Source organism: Girardinichthys multiradiatus, chromosome 18 (assembly GCF_021462225.1).
Source record: "Girardinichthys multiradiatus isolate DD_20200921_A chromosome 18, DD_fGirMul_XY1, whole genome shotgun sequence".
Classification (NCBI taxonomy): Eukaryota; Metazoa; Chordata; class Actinopteri; order Cyprinodontiformes; family Goodeidae; genus Girardinichthys; species Girardinichthys multiradiatus.
Window position 1 is genome coordinate 44,887,304 of NC_061810.1, and position 12,266 is coordinate 44,899,569.

At 41.2% G+C, this 12,266-nt stretch overlaps 1 non-coding gene across 1 annotated transcript; it reads right to left on the reverse strand.

Annotated features, from left to right (window-relative positions):
• Nucleotides 1–8,780: 8,780 nt before the first annotated feature.
• LOC124884782 lies at nt 8,781–8,971 on the reverse strand. The gene has a single exon (XR_007042505.1). It is a non-coding gene; the product is annotated as a U2 spliceosomal RNA (small nuclear RNA).
• Nucleotides 8,972–12,266: the final 3,295 nt, after the last annotated feature.

Below are 12,266 nucleotides of genomic sequence, written 5' to 3' on the forward strand. Positions count from 1 at the left end.
AAGAAGAATGGCTTTTTGGATCCACATAGATCTACAAATCCATTTACTACAAAAAACTGACTACTTTGGTTGTTTAATTAAAATATTATTGGTTTAGTTATGCAATAACTACTGAAAATATTAATAAGCAGGTATAGATTAACCATTTCTAAGAGATTTCGTTTTCTTGATAAAAACAGCCGGCTTTGGAAAAGGTTTGGACTCGACTGATCTGGAAACTTTGTCACATATACACATTCGGCGCTGGTAAAAATTAACCAGGATTTACTCCTTTGTGTAAAAACATTTTGAAGAACAAAAACATGGAGCCACGGCCCAAAATGAAGATCAGACTAAATGTGATTCAACCTTTTTTCTTCTGAATGAACTCCAACATTACAGTGAAACTACGAAAACAGACAATAATTCAGCTGTAAGAACATTAAACCTCCGCTTTAATACTACAGACAGTTACACCTGCCCATCATCTCAATACCACAGTCAACATCATCACAAAAAAGGCTTTCATTAAAAATACCCACATTTTGGTAAGTTGCACATTTTTGTTCATATTATTTCAATTCTGCTGAGGATTTGTGCAGTTATGGATCGTGATAAACATCTATCTTTTTTAAACAGGAAAATATATTCCTAATATAAAAGCTTAATGCATCTGTACATCAAAGATATCAATAAAGAGATCTGAACTTGAGAAAACAATCCAGTCCTTCAGCAGAAAAATCAGCTTAGACATTCATATTATTCATTATTATTATTAAGAAAATCATGACCTGAAAACATCACAGTGGTAAACAACAAACCACACTATGGTATTCCCATTTTAAAGCATTAAAAACATCCTGAAATGTGAATGACCATCTCATTAAAACTAAACGCTCCCAAACGGACATCGCAAATTAAAATGAATGCATGCATTTAAACATTTTACTTAAAACCCAATAAGCAGATTTTATATTCAGCTCATCCAGCAGATGTGTTCTTCCTCTGGATTATGTGCATCCTCAGAAGAATCTGTCACTTTAGAGATGAGATGAAGCAAACAATAGATCTGCAGTGCAGATTCAAACAATAATTCAGCTAAAGTCTGAATAACAGATGATTTGATTTCAGCTTTGCTGTCAGTGCAGCTCCTCTGATGGTGCTTGGTCAAACGATAAACTCTGGGTATACTTTGGTTTTATAGTGTTTTTAACCATCACATCTGAAATACAAACAGTTTAACAAACAAATTCAGTGAAAGCCTGAAATCCCAACCAACACACGTTTTAGTCTTTTGACGTCAGTTTCAAGTGATTTTCCATAAGACAAAAGGAGAAAAGGTCAGCTCCATGTTGATGAATCCACAGGTTCAGAGCATCTTTATGGATCCATCATGAGTAGGGGCTGCAGTTCAGTTCAATCCAGCCAATCACATCACTCGCTGACGAAGAGTCCCGCCTTCTTCAGCTTTGCAGCCTGTCTCGTCGGTTCCTGGCAACAATGGACTGAGCTCTGAAACAAATAACAAAATTCAATCAAGATTCATATTCCTCACTACTGTTACCTGGCAGCATATTTGTTTGTCATTCAACATCTTTTTATCTATAATAAATCAAATTTACCTGCTTTGGTCATTGTTCAATGCATTTGTAATTTTTTATTCAACACTTCAGTAATGGGTATGCACAGTTTCTATTACAATATTGATCACACAGTGATAAGAAATTCATCCTTTGTTCAGATCTGTCTGCTTTTATCTGTCATTCCTGTTTGTGTTCTGAAAAACCAAATGCATCAACTGGAAACTGGTTTTCCTTGATAAATTTAACCCAACATAAAAACTGTTAAAACAGAAAACATTCTTTAAAAAATTTTTATTTCTGTTTTGAGTTTTAGCTAAACATGCTAAAAGGCAGCAGTCTATTAGAAAACGTATTCTGCCAGCTGCATGAGTCTCTGTTTAGCAAAATGAGTAAAAACCCAAATAGAAACAGCAGAATAATCTGATTTAATTTTCTTTTTATAAAAAGACAAACAGTGACATCTACTAGTGATTTATTACAAAAGCAATGGGATTGACATTTCAAGCTGAAATACTTTTAAACCATGAAATTACCAGATTAAAGTTCAGATCAAAGCCTGTTTCTTTAATTGTCAAACTAGGTACAAAGGTGGTTCTGTGAGCTCAGCTGCAAGATGAAATAACCAGAATAAAACCAGAACAAAGCACAAGTGTTTCTTTTCATTCAGACAGAAGATCACCAATTAGTGGAATGCATGACTTTCATTTGTTTTAATGCTTTTCCAGAGTTTCCTGAAACCCAGTAAATCCAGCAAGGATTGTATCTACCTTGCATCTCTGCTTCCATCTTGATATCGTTTCCAGATGTGGAGTTCGGATGGCTGAGGTTGTTCAGAGCTGCTCCATCGTTGGCTGCTCCGCCAGCAGCATTCATTTTGACCTGATCCAGTTTGGCCGTGCTTCTCTTTCCATTCACGGTATCCATCTTTACCAGGCAGAGGGTCTGCAGCAGCCCCACGGTGTCAAAGTTTTCTCCTGAGCATTCGCCGCGCTTCTTTAACATCTCCAACACCTGCAGAGAGAAAATACACACGTTCAAACAAATGTTTAAACAAAATACGACAGTGTCTGAATTATTCCAACATACAGACAATCCAATTTATTTACAAAACAGCAGCTAAAAATATGAAATAACTAGTGATTGTCTTCTGCTCATCTGAGATCAGGGTTTAAAGGTAGCAGACATACCCAAACATCCACGCCAGCAATACTTCAAAGCTAGATCCAGACGGATCCCAAGGTGCTAACAGGCCAGGAGGGTTTTATCATCTGCCCAGCGAGTTCTGGGTCGGGCCCAGGGTCTTTCCTCTATAGGAAAACCTCCAAATATCTGGGATCAAAGTATTTCAGACATGTGGAAAATTTACTGCAATGAATTTAGACCAATTTCCTCTTCAAGCTCAGCCTCTTCACTCTGACGGACCGGAGCAGCGTCCTCGTTACTGCAGACGAATCCTACATTCCACTGTCAGTCTCCTGCTCCATCATACCACCACTCACAAACGACACTACAACATAGTTGAACTCCTGTTTTAAAAAGAGATTCACCTCCAACAAAGGAGCACTGGAGTTTACATCAGCCTCTAATTCTCTCATCCCATTGGCCATCAGGGGAGGGCTGGACGCTCACAGTGGGAAGTGACTGGTAGGTTTCCAGGAAGCGGGCGTGTCCCTGGCTGAAGAAGGGGCGATAAGAACAGATTTTTTTTTTCTTTCGAAAAAATTTATTGACACATACATTCAGAGCATAGTTCTTCAGGTAATACAATACATTACAATAATACAATAATAAAACAATAGGATTAGTCCTCTGATCTTAAGAGATGTTTAAAAACGTCATATATATTGTTTTTTTAAAGTGACAGTGCAATTTTTAAAATTTGTGTAGGAGCGGGGTGACTCCTTAAAAAGTCATAGAAAACCATCTCATTCTCCCGAACAGTCATGGTGCTCAGAGGGGATCCCCACCCTGATGCTCCTTCCCACCTGCCTCACCCGGAGAGCCAGGCCGGCGCTGCTTTAACCTTTGTTTGTGTGGCTCCGGCTCCTTCGTCCGAATGGGCACAGAGGCGATGCTTCTTTGTGGCTGTGTCCTAGGCCTGCCGCCTGCAGCTGTGGTCGACTTCCTTGTTGCTGCTGCCATCTGGATCACAGCCACGGGGGGAATCTGCTTGTGCTTCCTTACCAGCAAGTTTCTGGAGGTCCATATGGCGTCTTTGATGGCGGCAAGGGTGAGCCACATCTCGGCAAAGTCCTTTTTCTCTGTGTGTATGCCACGGCTCACCCCGTAAAGCACTAGTTGTGCTGTGAGGACCTCCCTTGCCGGTAAGTACGGGAATTGTAAGGAGCTGGCCTTTGCCCACTGGTCTACGGCAGCGCTGCACTCCCAGAGCAGGTGCCTCACCGATTCAGGCGCGCCACAACCTGGTCGGGGGCACACAGATGTTACTGACATGCCCCGAGAGTGCATGACGGTCCTGACTGGGAGGATCTCGTGAGCCACCATCCATGACAAGTCTCGAAGTCTGTTTGGGAGCCTGGGATGGTTCACATTGAGCCAAACTGTCTTGGGCTCCCCAAAAGAGAGGCCGCGCACTGGAGTCACTTGTTCCTGCTCCTGCACAACAGAAATGAGAGAGCGGTGGTTAATTAAAATGTTCTGCTCTTCTTTTTCCAAGTTAAAATGCAATAAAAACTTCTTTATAAGAGAGTAAGCTGGTGGCATGTTAAAGGCCACAGGTATTCTAAGATCAGGGCTTAAAAGTTTCAACTGTCTCAAAAAAGATCCCATCCAAAATCTCGTCATCGCTTTGGTTTTTGGATTGCTGGAGGGATCCATAGCCTGCTTCAGGTGGGTGCTTGTGTATAAGCTTCCTAAAAACAGGTACAGGTCAGGGACCCCTTTTCCTCCCTTCTCCTTTGGCTTCTTCATTATGTCTCTTCTCAGTCTTTCCCATTTGGAGCCCCACAAGAAATAAAAAATGGCACGTTCCAATTCTAAAATCACTCTCCTGGGTGGTAAAAAAACAGAACTGGTCAATAAAAGCAAAGGTACAATCACTGCTTTAATGATTAAAACCTTGCCTTCAAAAGTCAATTTCCTAAGTCCCCAGAATCCCAGTCGTTGCTTTACTTTACCTATCATGTCCACCCAGTTTGTGTCTCCTTCACCCACATTGTTAAATTTGATGCCCAGTATTCGTTGGTCAGTCTGTGTCACATCTAGTGGAAGTCCTGTCGTTTCGGTTGTCGCCCACAGTCCATAAAATTGTGCTCTCGTTTTATTTTTATTTAGTTTTGAGCCAGCGGCTTGTCCAAACCAGTCGGTCACATCAAGAGCTCTGTTTACAGATAAAAGGTCAGTACATAAAATGTTGATGTCATCCTGTTGTTTGTCCTCCTCCTCCTGGTATTCCTACCCCCCTGATTTGTGGGTCTCTTCTCAAGATCTGTGCCAACGGTTCTATACAAATCACGTACAGGAGGGCAGATAACGGACAACCCTGACGGACACCGCAGTTAATTTTTACTGCTTTTGTCAGATGCCCATTTACCATGAATTTGCTGGAAATGTCCCGATACAGCAGTCCCACCCAGACTAAAAACCTTTCAGGAAAACCCATTTTATGCAGTACCTGGAAAAGGTACTGGTGCGAGACCCGATCAAAGGCTTTCTCAAAATCTAAATTTAGGACTACTAGCCGAATGTTTCTGTCTCTCGCAAAACAGATGGTGTCTCGAATCAGTACGAGGCTGTCGGTGATCTTCCTGCCTTCAATGGCACAGGCTTGATCCGGGTGGATGATTTCTTTTAAAACCAAGCGCATACGTATGGCTAAAAGTTTGCTAAAAAGTTTGCAGTCACAGTTTAAAAGGGTAATGGGTCTCCAGTTTCTTAAGTCTGTCTTGTCTTTATCTTTATAGATAAGAGTCACTATCCCTTCTCTAAAACTGTCTGGGAGTCTGTCCAGTTGGCTAAAATCTGTAAAAACAACAAGTAAGTCAGGTGCTAAAATGTCCCAAAAAGTCAAGTAAAACTCTAGAGGGAGTCCATCTGATCCTGGGGACTTCCCTCTCTTAAAACTTTTAAGACATTTATCGAGCTCTAAACTGGTAAAATCCTGACCTAAAAGCATGCCATCTTTGACAGTTTTTTCGATAAAACTTAAGGTTTCTGTGATGTTCTCCATGGATACAGCTTTTTCTTTATATAATTTGCAATATAAATCTTCTACTGTTTTGGTTATTTCTTTTGTACTTTTAGCTAGACATCCATGTTCCTGTCTTAGCTCTGAGATAAAGCATGGTTTACTTAAAATTTTCTTTAAAAAGTATCTCGTACATTTTTCTCCTTCTTCTATTTCCCTCTCTCTACTTCTTAAGATAACTCCTATGCTTTTTATGTCAGTCAAGGCTGACATTTCTCTTTTAATTTCTTTAATTTCGTTATTAAAATTAATTCCCTGTTGATTTAAAATGTAGTACCGTTGCAAACGTTTCTGCAGCCCCATCATGCGTCTGTTTTCTTTTTCTTTTTTCCTTTTCCCGGCCAGTCGAAAGAAAGTCTGGGTCCTTCCCTTCACCATCTCCCTCCACAGTGCACGTGTTTCGTATAAGTCCTGGAGGGTCTGCCACTCCCGATACTGCTCCCTATATTGGTCGGCCAAAGCCTGGTTGTCCAAAAGGGAGCAGTTGAGCTTCCACAGACCTCTCCCTGTCGTCACACCCAAAGAAAGTGAAAGAGTGCAGGACAGCATTAAGTGATCGGAAAAGAACACCGGTGTCAATCTAGCATCCGTTGGTGAACAGTCCCGAGTAAAAACATAGTCTATGCGAGAGGCTTTGGAACCATCATCACTGACCCAGGTGAAGCCCTCCTCTCTGGGATGCATTGCTTTAAAACAATCGACAAGTTTAAAATCCCTAACTATTCCCTGCAGTAAAAGCGATGTCTTATCCACCTTAAAATCTTGTTTTGCTCTTTTCCTATCTTTTCTGCTTAAAATGCAATTAAAATCTCCCCCGACGATAAGTGGTTTCTTTCCAAGCATGTGGGGCCGCAGCTCCTCTAAAAGGTCATACCTGTCATGTTTGTCATTAAAACCATAAATATTTAAGAGGTTAAAATCCTGTCCCATAAAAGTCAAATTTGCTAAAAGTGCTCGTCCTTCTCTCACCACAGTGCTTCCCTTCACCAGAACCTGAGGATTTTTTATTAAAATGGCCACTCCATCATTTTTATTGTCGTTTGATCCACTCCAGATCGACGTCTGTGGCCACATGTTCTGCCACTGGGTATAGTTAGTTAAAAAAGGTATTGCACATTCTTGAATTAAAAGCACATCTAACTTTACAGAACTTAAAAAGGATAAAACACTTTGGGCTCTAACTCTTGACTTCACACTTCTAACATTGATTGTTGAGAAGGTGAGGGCCATGAGTATGGTTAAAGTGACTAGGTTTGACATTTTAGAAGTTAAAACGGTTAAATATAAATAAATACACTTAAAATCCAAAAGGGGTGGGGTGTCTAGTTTAAGTAATTTCTTGTGAATGGAGCTCCTCCTTCACTTCACAGGGTGGGCAAGGAAGGGATTGAGCTCCATTCCCCTTCCGGACTCTAGGTGTTGGCCTCTGTTGCAAGGTTTTATTTAACATAGTGTCCTTTGGGGTTGATTGAAGAGCTATGTTCAAAAAAGAGACTTAATTTGGTGAGTCAGAGGGGAAGACTCTGGGCTCCTCCTCAGATGAGTTATCTGAGGGGTTCCCAAGCCTACCCCTCTTTTCCAAGGCAACGATGATCTCAGGAGACAACTCTGATGCTGGCCTCTTTGCCAGCTGGGCATCGGGGAGGAGGGCATCCTCACTACTCTCATCTGATTCCATTTCCTCATCCTGAGACATAGCTCCGCCTTCTGCCTGCATGTCCTCATCTTCATTGGATGTTTCAGTGTGTGGGGACATTACAGGCCCCTCCCCTGTTCCCGCCTCCACCTGTTCCTCTCCTCCAATCACAGGTTTTGGCGGAAAATTTAAATTTTCTGGCCCAGCTGCTTCAATTAGCTCTTCAACTGTTGTAGTTTGGCTTACCTTTTCAGTTTGTTCATTTATTTTTCTATTTTTAAGCTTGTTTGCAAAGGACTTTGGGCAGTCTCGAAAAAGATGGTCCTCCTCTCCACACAGGTTGCATTTTCTACCATTTGTACATTCATCGAAAATGTGTCCAACTTCTCTACATTTCCCACAAAACAATTTGTCGCAAGCTTCAACCAGGTGGCCGTGCTCTCCACATCTCCGGCAGAGCTTAGGCTGTCCCTGGTAGTGAATATAGCCTCTGTTTTCCCCCAGGACTACCATCGAGGGGAGATGTTTCAGGCCCTGGAAACCTTGGGGGTCTTCCCATTGTTTAATTGGGACCCTCCAAGCACAGTTCCAGATGCCATCCACATCCCTCACCTTCATAGCCTGGCCTTTCACAGTGCAATATCTCCCCAGCCACATACAAATGTCTTCAGCATTAACTGTCTCATTGAACATCCTGACAATAACTGTTTTCAAGGTATTATCAGTCAGCTTCTCAACGTTGAATGCTGAAAATGGGGGTTTTTCATTTTCAAAACGTGTCCAAAACTCTTGTAACAGCGCACTTGTGCAGAAACTCACATCAAATCCTTTGTTAAAAGGCAGGGTCAGGATACAGTTCAGGTCATTTGCAGTAAACTTCAATGTCTGCTGGATCAGCTTCCTGGAAAAGTCTAGTCTGGACATTACCATTGGCTTACCATCATTTTCTTTGAATAAAAAACGGACGCTGTGGTGCCTCCGCATGCCGGCATGATTGGCCGACATGGTGGAGGCACCACAAACTAAAAAACACTAAAAACCTTAAAAGGGTTAAAAGTACTATAAACCAATAAAAATGGTAAACAAAAAAAGATACCTAAGACGCAATAATTAAAATGGTCTAAAAATATCACAAGACACAATAAATATACTATAAACAGTAAGCAAATTAAAAAAGCGTGAAGAAAGTTTCAACTACTTCAAGTTGATCTTTTCTGCACAAAAGAGAAAAACACTTCTTTCAGATGAAAGCGACTAAACCACAACAGGTAAGATTCTCACCACCCAGAGGTGTCGATCGCTGTCTTAGTCAAAAGACCGAGAAGCGAAGATTATTGTTTTATTATTAATATATAATTTATAATTGAACATATATGGGAGGTGCACCGTTCCTGGAGGTAATGCAATACCAGGTCGATGCGTGGAGTGGACGGAGCAAGCCCCTATTCCATCTCCCTGTTCCAAAAATCAATTTAATATATGGTCCCCGGGTAGGGGACGTATCAGATATTAAACTGATAAGAACAGATACTACACTTGATCTTAGCCAAAAGGCCGAGAAGCGATACCAGAAATACCTCGGAGGAGACCAGGTCATTCTGACAGACCTCAGTTTGACTCACGGTTCGGAAACGTTAACAAATATTAGCTCACAACACAAATAGCGACAAGAAAAAATAGTGATTACACGGCACCGACCTGATTCTGCGGAAGAAAATAAAGTAAAATGACCTAGCTCAAACTAAAAAACGTCACTGAAAAACAAGCCGATTTGTATATTTCTGGTCACCTGGTACACTTTCCTCCAATAGGGCACCTTTAAGATGAAAATTTAAAAAGGTACATTTCCTCTTACATTTACGTTTAAATGTGAACGTAACTATGATATATGTGTGTAAAAGTCATTGCATTTGCACTCGATTAGGTTGAGTAAACTTGTACGGTTGAAATTGATGAAGCCTTTGACGATATTGACGCTAGACGCAGTGCCTACAGCGGTCTCTAGTGGCGATCACGTGTTATTGCAGCTTGGCCTGTTCTGCACAAACTAAACACTGAGTTGGGGGAGGGGAGGGAGGCATTTACACGTAAAATAATACTGGGCAATATTCTTAACGTTTTCAGTTTGTTTTAACAATAAAAAAAATAAAGAATTTAGTGTAAATGTTCTTCATAGTTGTCATAAAGTAACCGATGGCTGCACACCACCACTGCCACCACCTTCCGAAGCCCTGAGTCAGAAAATTTTTCATTCTGCCCACAATTCCCCTAAAGTAGTTAAAAACGGTAACAACACAGGCAATAATAGACCAGAACGTGAAAACGTCAAAAATAGAAAAAGTATCAAACCAAGAAACTTCTGTAAATGGCGTTTGTGAAAAACGGCAGCGCGTCGTCATGTGTTAGCAACTAAACGAAACTTTAAATTACTTCTCAATTTTAACTATTTATACGGTCAACACGATTACATTTATTAGTAAAATGACATTACTTACTCAAATAAAATAACTATAAGATGAAAACTCACAAATTGGTCGCGTTATCCTCAAACATGCCCTGTTGCTCAGTGAGCTAACGATAAGCTTGTCTGCTTTCATTTGCGCATGCTCAAACTTCGAGACCTTAAAAAATTTTTAGCTAACGGTGAATATCACCAAATATCAAATAATAACACATTTTAAATTATTTATATTGTGTACAGTGGTTGCCCTGCCTAGCTCATGATTATTTCTGGTGTTGTAAGTACAGTGAAAACCTTAAATTAGCCTTAATGAGAACCAAATGTGCAATAAAGGTCAACAAGCAGATATTTTAAAACATCTTTATTTTTAACACTTTATTCTCAAAATAAGGCAAACAAAAACAGAACAGACAATGTTTTTAAACTTAAATCCTGTCCTAAAATACAGAGATTTTAACAAATAACAGTAAAAATTGAAGTTCACAAAATATGTTATGTTTTTCTATCACGCCAGTTGTTTTGAATGTTGGATGCTCAATGTGATTAAGATTGTGGAGTTCCTCTAGGTAGGACTAATATAACAATGTATATTGGCAACACATGTTTATTTTATAAGTGGTAAATAAGCTGAAAAGCTTAGAAAAGACAAGCACTACTCGAACACTAGGTTATATAACCTAGACATATTAGTATGGTGTAGGGCCTCCTTTTGCAGCCAATAAAGCGTCAATTCATTTTGGGAATGACATATACAAGTCCTGCACAGTGGTCAGAGGGATTTTAAGCCATTCTTCTTGCAGGATAGTGGCCAGGTCAATACGTGATACTGGTGGAGGAAAACGTTTCCTGACTCGCTCCTCCAAAACACCCAAAGTGGCTCAATAATATTTAGATCTGGTGACTGTGCAGGCCATGGGAGATGTTCAACTTCACTTTCATGTTCATCAAACCAATCCTTCACCAGTCTTGCTGTGTGTATTGGTGCATTGTCATCCTGATACACGGCACCGCCTTCAGGGTACAATGTTTGAACCATTGGATGCACATGGTCCTCAAGAATGGTTCAGTAGTCCTTGGCAGTGACGCGCCCATCTAGCACAAGTATTGGGCAAAGGGAATGCTATGATATGGCAGCCCAAACCATCACTGATCCACCCCCATGCTTCACTCTGGGCATGCAACAGTCTGGCTGGTACGCTTCTTTGGGGCTTCTCCACACCATAACTCTCCCAGATGTGGGGAAAACAGTAAAGGTGGACTCATCAGAGAACAATACATGTTTCACATTGTCCACAGCCCAAGATTTGCGCTCCTTGCTCCATTGAAACCGACGTTTGGCATTGGCATGAGTGACCAAAGGTTTGGCTATAGCAGCCCGCCGTGTATATTGACCCTGTGGAGCTCCCGACGGACAGTTCTGGTGGAAACAGGAGAGTTGAGGTGCACATTTAATTCAGCCATGATTTGGGCAGCTGTGGTTTTATGTTTTTTGGATACAATCCGGGTTAGTACCTGAAAATCCCTTTCAGACAGCTTCCTCTTGCGTCCACAGTTAATCCTGTTGGATGTGGTTCGTCCTTCTTGGTGGTATGCTGACATTACCCTTGATACCGTGGCTCTTGATACATCACAAAGACTTGCTGTCTTGGTCACAGATGCGCCAGTAAGACGTGCACCAACAATTTGTCCTCTTTTGAACTCTGGTATTTCACCCATAATATTGTGTGCATATCAATATTTTGAGCAAAACTGCTCTTACCCTGCTAATTGAACCTTCACACTCTGCTCTTACTGGTGCAATGTGCAATCAATGAAGACTGGCTACCAGGCTGGTCCAATTTAGCCATGAAACCTCCCACACTAAAATGACAGGTGTTTCAGTTTCATTGTCCGACCCCTGTACCTACTCAGTATGAGCGATTGCTGCAAAGTCAATGCAAGGGACTGTCCACAGTCTCTACATTCTTATCCAGGAGGAGTGAACGCTGCAAGTAACTGACGAGATGCAATCCGCTGGGTTTCCTTAAATAGAAAAACTTTAGTTTGGATTAATTGGAATGTATGAAGCCGACTTCAAATCTGTATGATTTGATTTAACTGACTTTGTAAAGTGCCTGCCGATGTCATGCCTGCTAGGCATTAATTGGTCTCTCTAAATTGCCCTTTGGTGTATGAATGAGTGTGTGCGTGGTTGTTTGTGTGTTGCCCTGCGATGGACTGGCGACTTGTCCACGGTGTACCTCGCCTTTCGCCCATAGACTGCTGGAGATAGGCACCAGCTCCCCCGCAACCCACTATGAAATAAGCGGTAGAAAATGACTGACCGATTGACTGATACCGATGTTAAAATGCGCTTAAAATCATGTGGACACGGTTTGTACATGCGGACCGTGAAAGCAC